Here is a 10,563-nt window from a genome sequence, read left to right as displayed (position 1 = left end):
GTTCGTACCATATTTAGAGCCATGAGAAGTCTTATGAGGCTTGCGAGCTTTGGGTAAGGTCCTTGAAGTAGACTTATCCTTAGGGGGAACCGGGTATGAACGTTGAGACGAATCACGGTCCCCAGAAAATCCAAGAAAGGAAGAGCGATCAGAAGAAGAAGAAAGAGCGGGGCTGAGGATAGGAATCTCAGCGCCGGACACACCTGCCTCACTTACCACCCTACCTGTATCCGGCTCGTCTAGCAACATCGGTTCGACGTCCAGGTTCATGGAGGCAACATTGTCCTCCAGACCTCCGGGGGCGTCCGATGGATCTTGCTCTGGGTCGATGAGACCCGTTATAGTGGCATCAATGTGGGCAATGATGGGAGCTGCCACATGCCTAGCCACAGCAGCTGAAGACTTGGCGTTGGGGTAAACCATGGTGCAGTAGTCCTCAGATAGGACGTACGGCCGCTTAGACTTTACATTCCGGGCAAACCCACCAATCCACACCTTCAGTGTGGCCCGAGCCGCAGACTTTTGCTCCGGGGATGCCTGAAATAATAGGGGGAATTATAAAAGGGAGACTCCCAATGGTCCTTCAAGACCATAGATATCTTACTAATAGTAAATAAAATAAGAAGGCAATATAGCCAACGGGACTCACCGAGTCAGATCCAAGGGTAGTGATGAGGTCGAAGCAAATCACACAGTTATCCGGGTGCCATACCACAACGTCTTCCAGTTGAACCCCACAAGGGGCGTGAGATCGGCAGACGGAGTGGCCACAAGGCTGGTGCAGAACAGCTGCACAGGCCGGCGTCAGACAATGCACCATCTGTAAAAAGAATAGTATATGAGAAACTGTAATTCTCTTAATTAGGGGCGGGTCTGGAGGACCCGGGCCTAACATAGGTCTAACACAAGATTAGAGCTTAACTGTACTATTCTTTAAATGGCCTAACATAGGTCTAACACAAGAAAAGAGCTTAACTGTACTATTCTGTTAAGTAGGGGCGGGTCCGGAGGACCCGGGCCTAACATAGGTCTAACACAAGATTAGACTGTAAAAAATAAAAAATAATTTTTTTTTTTTTTTTTTTTTTTTTTTTTTTTTTTTTTTTTAGGGGCGGGTCCGGAGGACCCGGGCCTAACATAGGTCTAACGCAAGGTTAGAGCTTAACTGTAATATTCTTACATAGGGGCGGGACCGGGGGTCCCGGGCCTAAACATAAGTCTAACTTGAAACTAAAGTATAGCCATCCATTCCGGTCAAGCCGGGAGCATAAAAAAGGATGCAATAACAAGGAATTAAGACACATAGTGTCTGATTTCCCGGGGTGGGGTAGACCCCGGGCCGGGAAATAAAGGTATATTCAATACCAATTCCTTTTTAGAGACTCCGGGGTAGTGATCTGTCATATATAATCATCATAGGAAATGTTATAAAATAATAGGGGGGCGGAACTGTAACTAAGAACTGCCAATCGAACCCGGAGGGTTTCGTATAACATAAGCCAGAATGAAAAGTGAATATAAAATAGGGTGCACCGGGATCCAACTCTGTTGACCGGTGGCCAACCAGACTAGACAGAGACTAAACCGCCGGGCCACCCGGAGGACAAAGTCCATAAACACTTAACTACCCCCTCTAAAAGGAGGGAAGGCAACGGTCCCTTAGTGGAGGGGGGGAGAAGCCTAGCCTCCCACCTAGCTAGAGGGGGAGCGTGGGGGAGGATCACGTGATACGAGGCAGCAGGGCTACCAACTGACGATCCCCAACAGACAGATCAAACGGAGTAATGGCACAAATATTCAATATAATAATAATAATAGCGTTAAATATATGAATAAACACATAGAAAATTTTTGGGCAAGGCATGCAACATAAATAATTAAATCACAAAAGACACACCTGATGGCTAAAATAACATTGCCGCCTTAGCACGGTCGGCAGCCATAGCGATACGTAAATGATATCGGCCCAAAAATTGAACCACGAGGATTCTAAACGCTAAATAATGAATATTCACAATAACAAATAATATTTGATAATAAAAATAATACACATAGTAACACCGCAAGTGAAAATTAAAAGCTCTCAAAAACAGGAGTACCAACTGTAGTGAAATCAAGCAAGATCGGTATGAACGAAGAGAATAACTCCTATAATATAAATATTAAACGATCTAGATTGCTCAAAACACAGTAAAACCCAGCTTGGTACTTAACTTAGACGGTGTCTCCTGGGAAACCGACGAAGAAGCCATAATTCACTAGAAAATATCCAAAAATCGAGAGCACAAGAAAAATGCGGGTTACTGCACAAGTCGTGCTAAACGGAGTTGGGTTCTGAGCGGATGCATTGTTAGTAGTACCGAGTGAGGTTGAACGGCTCTCCTCTATTGGGGTTTCTGTCGTGGATTAATCTAAATAGTGCGGGACCTCTGGATTATACGCCCAATTTTATACCGACACCAATAGGTGAGCGAGCTAGTTAACCTAGCACTCCTTTACATTTTTTCTCTGGTATATTTAGCAGTAAATTACCTAAGAATAAGTGCTAAATGGAGCTTATTCACTGGGCGGCACAGGTTCGAGCCCAGAAACTAGTTCATTAAAAACTACGTTTTCAATCTCTCACCGTACAGTGCCTTGGGACGAGAATAAAAACTAAAAACGTTTTATCCTTTCTCCCCGTACAGAGACTTGGGACGAGAGTAAAAAACTGACTCGAGAACAACGTTACTCGCTTGGGACGAGAATAAAGATCGGAACGTTCTCTCTTCCTCTCTCCCTCTCCGTCTCTCTCTCTCTCTCTCTCTCTTGATTTCACACAGACGAGAAAAGCCCACTTACCCTTCGTCAATAAACAGGTTATTTGACCAAAGGAAAAACTGAAAGGACTAAGAAATTGAAAATTAACAAGTTCCTTTAAATTAGTATTTAAAACATTTCAGTTTGAAAGAAGAATGAACAAAACGTCAGAATCGATTTACTCCTTCTGCAAAGTGAAACCGTGATTCTCTCTTTCTCTATCGTCACGATAGAGCGCAAACTGCGTAGCATAAATAAACCAAACGTTAGTTCATCTTTGAAACAGCACGAAGACTATTCAAAGAAAATCTTTCATAAAATATCTACTAAAAAATATTCATTTAATAAGTTTTAAATCATTTGCTCTGTAAGAGTTATTAACGAAAATAAAAGTTGAAAGGGCTCAACGTTGTTTAACTTCGGTTTCCAAGTTAGGACCGCCTACTCTCGGATTAGGGGAGGAATAGGTAAGGCCGCATATAAACAAATCATTAAAATTTATCTTGATGTTTATTATAAATGGAAAGCTAATCGAAGAGGCCTAATAAAGGCGGGTGAGATATAAAATATATAGAGGAAAATCTATAATTAACAACAACAATTTATAACGTGATAAGATAATTGCTAAAAGCCTAAAACACACTTCCGTATTAAGGGAAGGGTCGGCCATTTTAAAAAGTCAAAGAAAGTCCAAAAAACAATCCAAAGTAATCAACAATTAAATCTATCCAAAAAAGAGTTCAATAGTTTAAGTTGAAGATAAAACACCTGCACTGCGAAAGCTCAAACCAAAAGGATGTACTTCACCAAGACTGTTGAAAAACTCCAGGTTAACAGCGAGTAATGGTACGTCTTGTCGATCAGACCAACAGAGAAGAATTGGAGCTGTTTACATGTATATGCGGTATCTGGCCGATAGTTGGCGCTGGTGGGCACACCCGCAACCTTCATAGCGATCGCTCGCGAGTTTTTGTCTTTTTCTGTCGAGCCGCCGGAGCGTCAGCTATTATATATTCACCGGCTAAGTTAAATATTTAAAAATCCGTTTTTGTTTTTATGAAGACTGAAATTCATTCCAGTTCCTTACATCACTGTCCCTTTATCAGCCACTGTTTTTTTAATCTTTTTAATAAGTCATTTATCATAATTTTTTCCTCCCACACTGTGTCTTGTCAGTATAAAAAGTTCTTTCCCTTTCACCTAATGTTCTGATATTTTTTTTCCCAAGTTTAAAATCATCTTACCTAAAGAATACAGAGCTATATCTATAAATGCTGCTAACTTCTTAGAAATTAATCAACGATTATCTTACGCGTTTATTCAGCCAGCCCAAGGCAAGGGAAGATAAGAAGGAAGTAAGATTCTAGCTGAGTCCCCTTGCCCAGTATAAATCAAGGGGTGGTGCCCAATGTTCCGTTCTCTTGACCTGTTACTTAGGTTTTTGGGTATTCCACCGTTGTATATTTTTTGTGTAGTGAACGTTGGGGTGTGGTCGGCATTCGGACACTAGGCAGTTCGGGTGCTACCTCTGGCCACAGTCTGCAAACCACTACATCGTATGCTATCATCCGATGCTCCCCTGAATGCTCCAAGGACTCGTGACTCAAACAAACACCAGCACCCTCACCTAAAGTTTCAACAAACAACTCCATAGGTTTAGCATCCATGGAGTAGTCAAGGTACGACAATATAACGCCCTCCTTTATAAGTTCCTTCAAGCACTCAAAGGCGCAGTCAATTTCAGTTTTCTTGTCCCTTGGAATATTTGTCCTCCAGTCTTTGCAGAAAACAGTTTGGCTATCTGTGAGCACATGGGGATAAACTTCCGTTGGAGGTTTAACAGTCCCAGGAATCCCTGTAGCTCACTCAGAGTGGTAGGTTTAGGGAAGTCCTCCACTTTCTGGATGTATTCTGACAGCTTACGCAGCCACATGACCAAGATACTTAATCATGGGCTTACAGCATCCTGCTTTTACTTAGCAAGTAATAATAATAACAATAATGTTGTACTGTAATCAAGACTTTCCCAATACCACCTCGCCAGGGTATATGGATGCTACAGTATTGACACAATGCTAGGTACACAAGGGAGCATGATTTACCTGCATTGGTTGGGGTCAGCTTGTGCAGAGAACCCAGGCTGCTGCTTTCCCCAAGAGAGGGGAGGATGAAGAAAAGAATAAGAGCCAGTCATTCCTTTTCATTCACGCACACTAAAACTGGGTAACAGGGCCCTCAACCTTCTGCTACTTGTCCAATAAGGAGCTTGAGGTATTAGACCAGCTGTTGTGAAGCTACCACAGGGCCGATAGGAATTATATCGATCCTCCTGTGAGTAACGTCTTGCAGGTAATAGGCTGTGAAAGTTGTTTGGCGTTTCCACACCCTAGCCTGTAGAACCTACATCACGGAGTAGTTTCTCTTGAAGGCCCAGGACGTAGCTACGCCCCTGACTTCGTGGAATCCGGGACGATGTGATGGAAGAGGATCTGGATTCAGCGCGTGGTATATAACCCTGCGAATCCATGCAGAAATGGTGCTTTTGGTGATCCTCCTCTTGTTCCTTCCGGTGCTGACGAAGAGTGCGGGCACTCGGGGACGGGCTGCTGCTGTTCTTTTAAGGTAGAGCCTCAAACTCCTCAGTGGGCAAAGTAATGGATTGTCTGGGTCATCTGTTACAGGGCAGAGATTCCTTATTTGGAAGGAGTCGAATCTATGATCCGAAACCCCTGTAATTTGAGTCTTGACAACAAACTCAGGGACGAAGCTGAACGTTACCTCTCCCCATCACCTTGAATGGGCAATATCGTATGAGAGACCATGCAGTTCACTGACTCGTTTGACCGTAGCCAAGGCGAGCAAGAAGACAGTCTTCCAAGTCAGATGGCCATCTGTTGTCTGGCATAATGGTTTGTAAGGTGTCTTTAGAGACAGGAAAACTAGAGCCACGTTCCATGGGAGAGGTCTCACTTCCGACTGAGGACAGGTAAGTTCGTAACTCGGTATGAGTAAGGAAAGTTCTAGCAATGAGGCAATGGCCATTCCATTCAGTTTGAAGGCGAGGCTCAAGGCTGAGTGATAGCCTTTTACTGCTGAAATAGAAAGACGCATTTCTTCACACAAATACACGAAGAACTCCGCTACTGCTGGAATAGTGGCATCGAGAGGAGAGATACCCCTTCCACGACACCAGCCACAGAAGACATTTCACTTTGCCTAGTAGACTGCTGCTGATGACTTCCGCAGGTGTTCAGACATCCTGTTCGCAACTTATTGCAAAAATTGTCTCTGAGCGAGGAGATGCTGTATAGTCTCCAGGCATGAAGTCGTAGCGAAGCTACGGCTTTGTGGAAGATGTTGATGTGTGGTTGTCTGAGTAGATCGTATCGTGGAGGCAGTTCTCCTGGGGGCTCCATCAGGAGCTGTAGAAGGTCTGGGAACCATTCTGCATGATGCCATAGCAGAGCTATGAGGGCCATTGAGAAGTTAAATGATGTTCTGGTCTTGTTGAGTACCCTTCTCATCAGACAAAACGGGGGAAAGGCGTAAATGTCGATGTTGTCCCACCATTGTTGGAATGCATCTTGCCAAAGAGCCTTGGGGTCTGGGACTGGGGAGCAGTACAACGGGAGTCTGAAGTTCAGGGCCGTTGCAAAGAGATTCACCATCGGAAAACCCCACAAAGTCAGGACTTTGTTGGCTACTAGATGATCCAAAGACCACTCAGTAGTCACTATCTGAGATGCTCTACTAAGATTATTGCCGAGCACATTCCTCTTGCCTGGAATGCAGTCTGATAGTGGTATCGAGTGGATCTCGACCCATCTCAGTATATCTACTCCTAGATGGTATGGGGGCTGCGAAAAAGTACTTCCTTGTTTGGTGATGTGAGGCACTACTGTGGTGGTGTCGCTAATCACCACCGAGTGGCCCGCCAGGAACTGATGGAACTGCTGAAGGGCCAGAAAGATAGCCTTCATCTGTAAGAGATTTATGTGGAGGTGCCTTTTGGACTCTGACTAAAGGCCTGAGGTTGTGTGGTGCAGCACATGGGCACTCCCCCCTTCTTTTGATGCATCTGAAAACAGCATCAAGTCTGGGGGGAGGACAAGAAGATCTACCCCTCCGCAGATCCTCGTCTGCCACCTACCACTCGAGGTCTGTCCGTTACTCTTGTCCCATGGGGATCAGAATGTATGGGGAATCTAAAGTCTGATTCCACCTGGACTTTAGTCGCCACTGGAAGGATCAAAGCCTGAGGTGGCCGTTGGGAACTAGATGGGCCAAGGATGATAGGTGCCCGAGGAGACATAGCCACTTCTGGGGCGGGAGTTCTTCTTGTCTGAGAAAAGGTCTTGCGACCTATCTCAGCCTTATTATCCTGTCGTCTGATGGAAAGGCTTTGTGGAGATGGGTGTCTAAAATCATTCCCAGGCATACGTTTCTGAGTGGGAAGCAGGATGGACTTCTTGAGGTTTACCATGATCCCCAGATCTTGGCAAAGCCTCAGAAGTTTGTCTAGGTGTTGAAGAAGGGTTGCCACCGAATCTGCTAGGATCAGCTAGTCGTCCAGATAATGGAGGAGATTAATGCCGATCCTGTGAGCCCAAGAGGACACTAAGGCAAACACTCTGGTGAAGACTTGGGGTACCGAAGCACAGTACTCTGAATTGGTATTTCCTGTTGTCTAGACTGAATCTTAGGTACTTCCTTAAAGATGGATGGATTGGGATCTGGAAGTATGCATCCTTTAGGTCCAGGGTGCACGTGAAATCCTGTGGTCTTACCGCTTGTCTGGCCATGTCTGCCATCTCCATGCTGAACGAAGTCTGTTTGACAAACTTGTTCAGAGCTGAGAGGTCGATGACTGGTCTCATGGATGGACTTCTGCCTGAAGGGATAGCCCCTTTGCTGATCCCATCGCAAAGGAGTCTATCGATACTGGATCCCTGATCAGGGAAGGAAGAGATGACATGAACGGCACGAGATACCCCGAACAAATCACAGAGATTGTCCAAGGATCGGCCCCAAGTTGCTTCCACCTGTTCCAGCAACTTTGAAGGCATCCCCTACTGGTGGATAAGCAGGGGGAGTGCCTATCCCAGCATTTGCGGCCACTCCCTCTAGGATATTTTCCTCCCCTAGAGGACTTTGAGCCTTTCTTGTCTATGGTAGGAAAGGGCATTTTAGACACCACTTTCTTCACTGCTGTGTTGTTCGTAAAGATTTTGAGTTGCCTAGGCTGCGGAGAAGCTGGTGGTCGGTAGGGCCAGGATGTCAGGGTCCTATGGAGGAGGGAGTCTTGGTGGGACTTCCTCCACCTCTCTGCTGCCTGCTCAATATCACTAGGCTCGAACAACGAGGAAGCTTCAAGAGAGGAGTTCATGAGCCTCACGATCTCAGCGTTAGGGACCTCTTGATGGAATCACTCGGATACCGAGTCCTTACGGTGGAGGATGGTGTTGGCCCACAAGTTCGATACTTGCTGGGCCAAGAACTCGATGGTACGGGTACCCAAGAGGAGGAAGGTTTCCATCATTTTCCTGGTACTTTCCTTGGAGAAATCCTCAGTCATTACTAGGATTCTCAAGGACCCCAACCATAGATCTAGCCACGAAGTAGCCTGTATAGCATACTTCGCGACATTCTCTTGATTGAGGATCTCTGTCGCCGAGAACGGGACCTGACGGCTGGAGTCTCTCTAGGGAGACCCCCTTAGTCAGCTCCTTCAAAGAACGGTGGAGTGGAAGAGGTGGTTAAAGCTCATCCAAGACCTCGTAATACCTCCTTTGCTGAATGCAAGAGGTGCGAGGAGCTTGCCGGAGGAGCCCAAACAAAAGGAGGAGAACTCAGAGAGCTGTGCGGCAATCTTAATCCAGGCACTCTTAAGCCCCTGAGACCAGGGCAATGCTTCACTGGACTTTGCGGGTTTCTGAGTGCTGAAGACACGGTCTAAGACTGTGTCTTTGCCCTCCTGGGGGAGTATTTCTGTGTCGGAAAACCCATTGAGAACCGTCATCAGAGTCAGTGCCCGCCAGAAGGCATGTTCTGACTCCTTCAGTTCCCCCTCTGAAGTGGGAGTGGCAGCGAAGTCTCCTTCATCCACTACCAAAAGTTTGTCTCTGGGTGGATCACGGTCGTCTCTAGGGTGGCTCACTGTTCCTGAGGGTCTGGAGGTCCTCGAAGAGGATTTAAGCAACGTTTTGGAGTCTTTCAACTCCTTGCATTGAAGAAGATAAGCTTCCAGCATGGAAGGACTGTATGGTCTGGCCTTCCTGGTTGCTTCTGGAGGTGTGGTGCTCTCGCCACGAGGGGAGTCTTCTTCAAAAGGTGGTTGTGAGGGAGGAGATTGGGACTGATTCCTCACGAGAGTGTTGACAAGTCAGCGCAGGCTGATGTGTAAGAGAACGCTGACGCGTAGGAGGCGATTGGCGCATAGGATGACGATGAAGATGCACTGCCCAATGATCTGTTGACGAATGTTGACACAGCGAATGCTAACGCTTAGGCGACTGCTGACGTGACGAGCGCTACTGTCGAGCGCCTACAGCGAAAATCTTCGACGAATTACGAGAGGTTGGGGGGTGGGCAGCAGTCACACAGCCGGGCAATCGATGTTCCGTAATGACGCGTCACTTAGGGGAACGGTGAGAGATGGAAGCCCAACGCGTTGGCAAGTGCCACGTTGGTCGGCGATGGTCAGCAGAAGCATGACAAACAGAATCATTGGGATGAGCAGGTGAAACCCGCACAGGTGACTGACACGCAGGCAATTGGTGCGCAATCAAGATGACAAGTCGGTGAATGACGAGCGGTAAGAAGTTGGGAACCAGGAGAGTGAGCAGGAGATGGACATGCAGGAGGTTGGCGGGTTAAGGGTTGGCGAGCAGCTACATGACGGTCTGGAGAAAGGATGAGTCCTTCAGAAGAACAAACATCCTCTGAGGGGGATCCTCAGGCGGAGAGTCCTGAACCGAGGTTTGAGGACTTGCAGCTGCGTCGTCAGGAGAATGTCCTGAGGAAGACGTAGGTCGGGAACCGGGCGATGTCGGACGAGAAGGCTCCTCCTCCGAGGAGGGCTGCGAGGACGAGGATGATGAGCCAAAGAGGCGCTGGTGAAGGAGCCCCTCTAAGGCTGAGAGGAGGGGGAGCATGTCAGGAACGATGAACATAGTGATACCCTCTAGGGGCCAGGGGATCAGCTAGCTGACCGTCAGCAGCAGTCCTCCGAAGAGGAGTCTTTATTAGCGAACTCTCTTGGGAGAGAGAAACATTCACTGGACCCATGCCTAGGACTTTGCTCCCCCCCTTGAAGGGTGTTCAGCAGGGGGGAAGCGCAGTCTTAGGCAACGGTAAAGAAGCAGAAGAGGCAGGAACGTCGGCAGGCAGAGCAGCAGACGACACCTCTGATACCACAACATCGACAAGGGCCAGAAGATCCAACTCTGAAGTCGACAAACGCTGCACGATAGCATCCCGGCGAAGTAACTGCAGCAGTGCCTCCTTGGAGGGCGGACCCAGGAACCCCAAAAGGGGGAAGAGGCCGAGCTGTTTAGCTAGGGGAAGCAACACCGTATCTCGAGGATTGAGGTTGTCCAAGAGTTAAGCGGCCTGTGCTACGACTCGACGGTCCCCTGGAGGAAGGCGAATGAGCAGGAGCTTTGGAGGAAGGTTGGGAAGCAGAACAAGGAGCCTTGGGTGTCTTCCAGCAGAAACCTTCGAAGGAGAAGAGTTCCGCTTAGAGTTCTTCCGCTGTCGGCCAAA

This window comes from Palaemon carinicauda, unplaced genomic scaffold, assembly GCF_036898095.1.
Source record: "Palaemon carinicauda isolate YSFRI2023 unplaced genomic scaffold, ASM3689809v2 scaffold14, whole genome shotgun sequence".
Classification (NCBI taxonomy): Eukaryota; Metazoa; Arthropoda; class Malacostraca; order Decapoda; family Palaemonidae; genus Palaemon; species Palaemon carinicauda.
The sequence above is the reverse complement of the archived record's forward strand: the minus strand, read 5'-3'. Positions refer to the sequence as shown.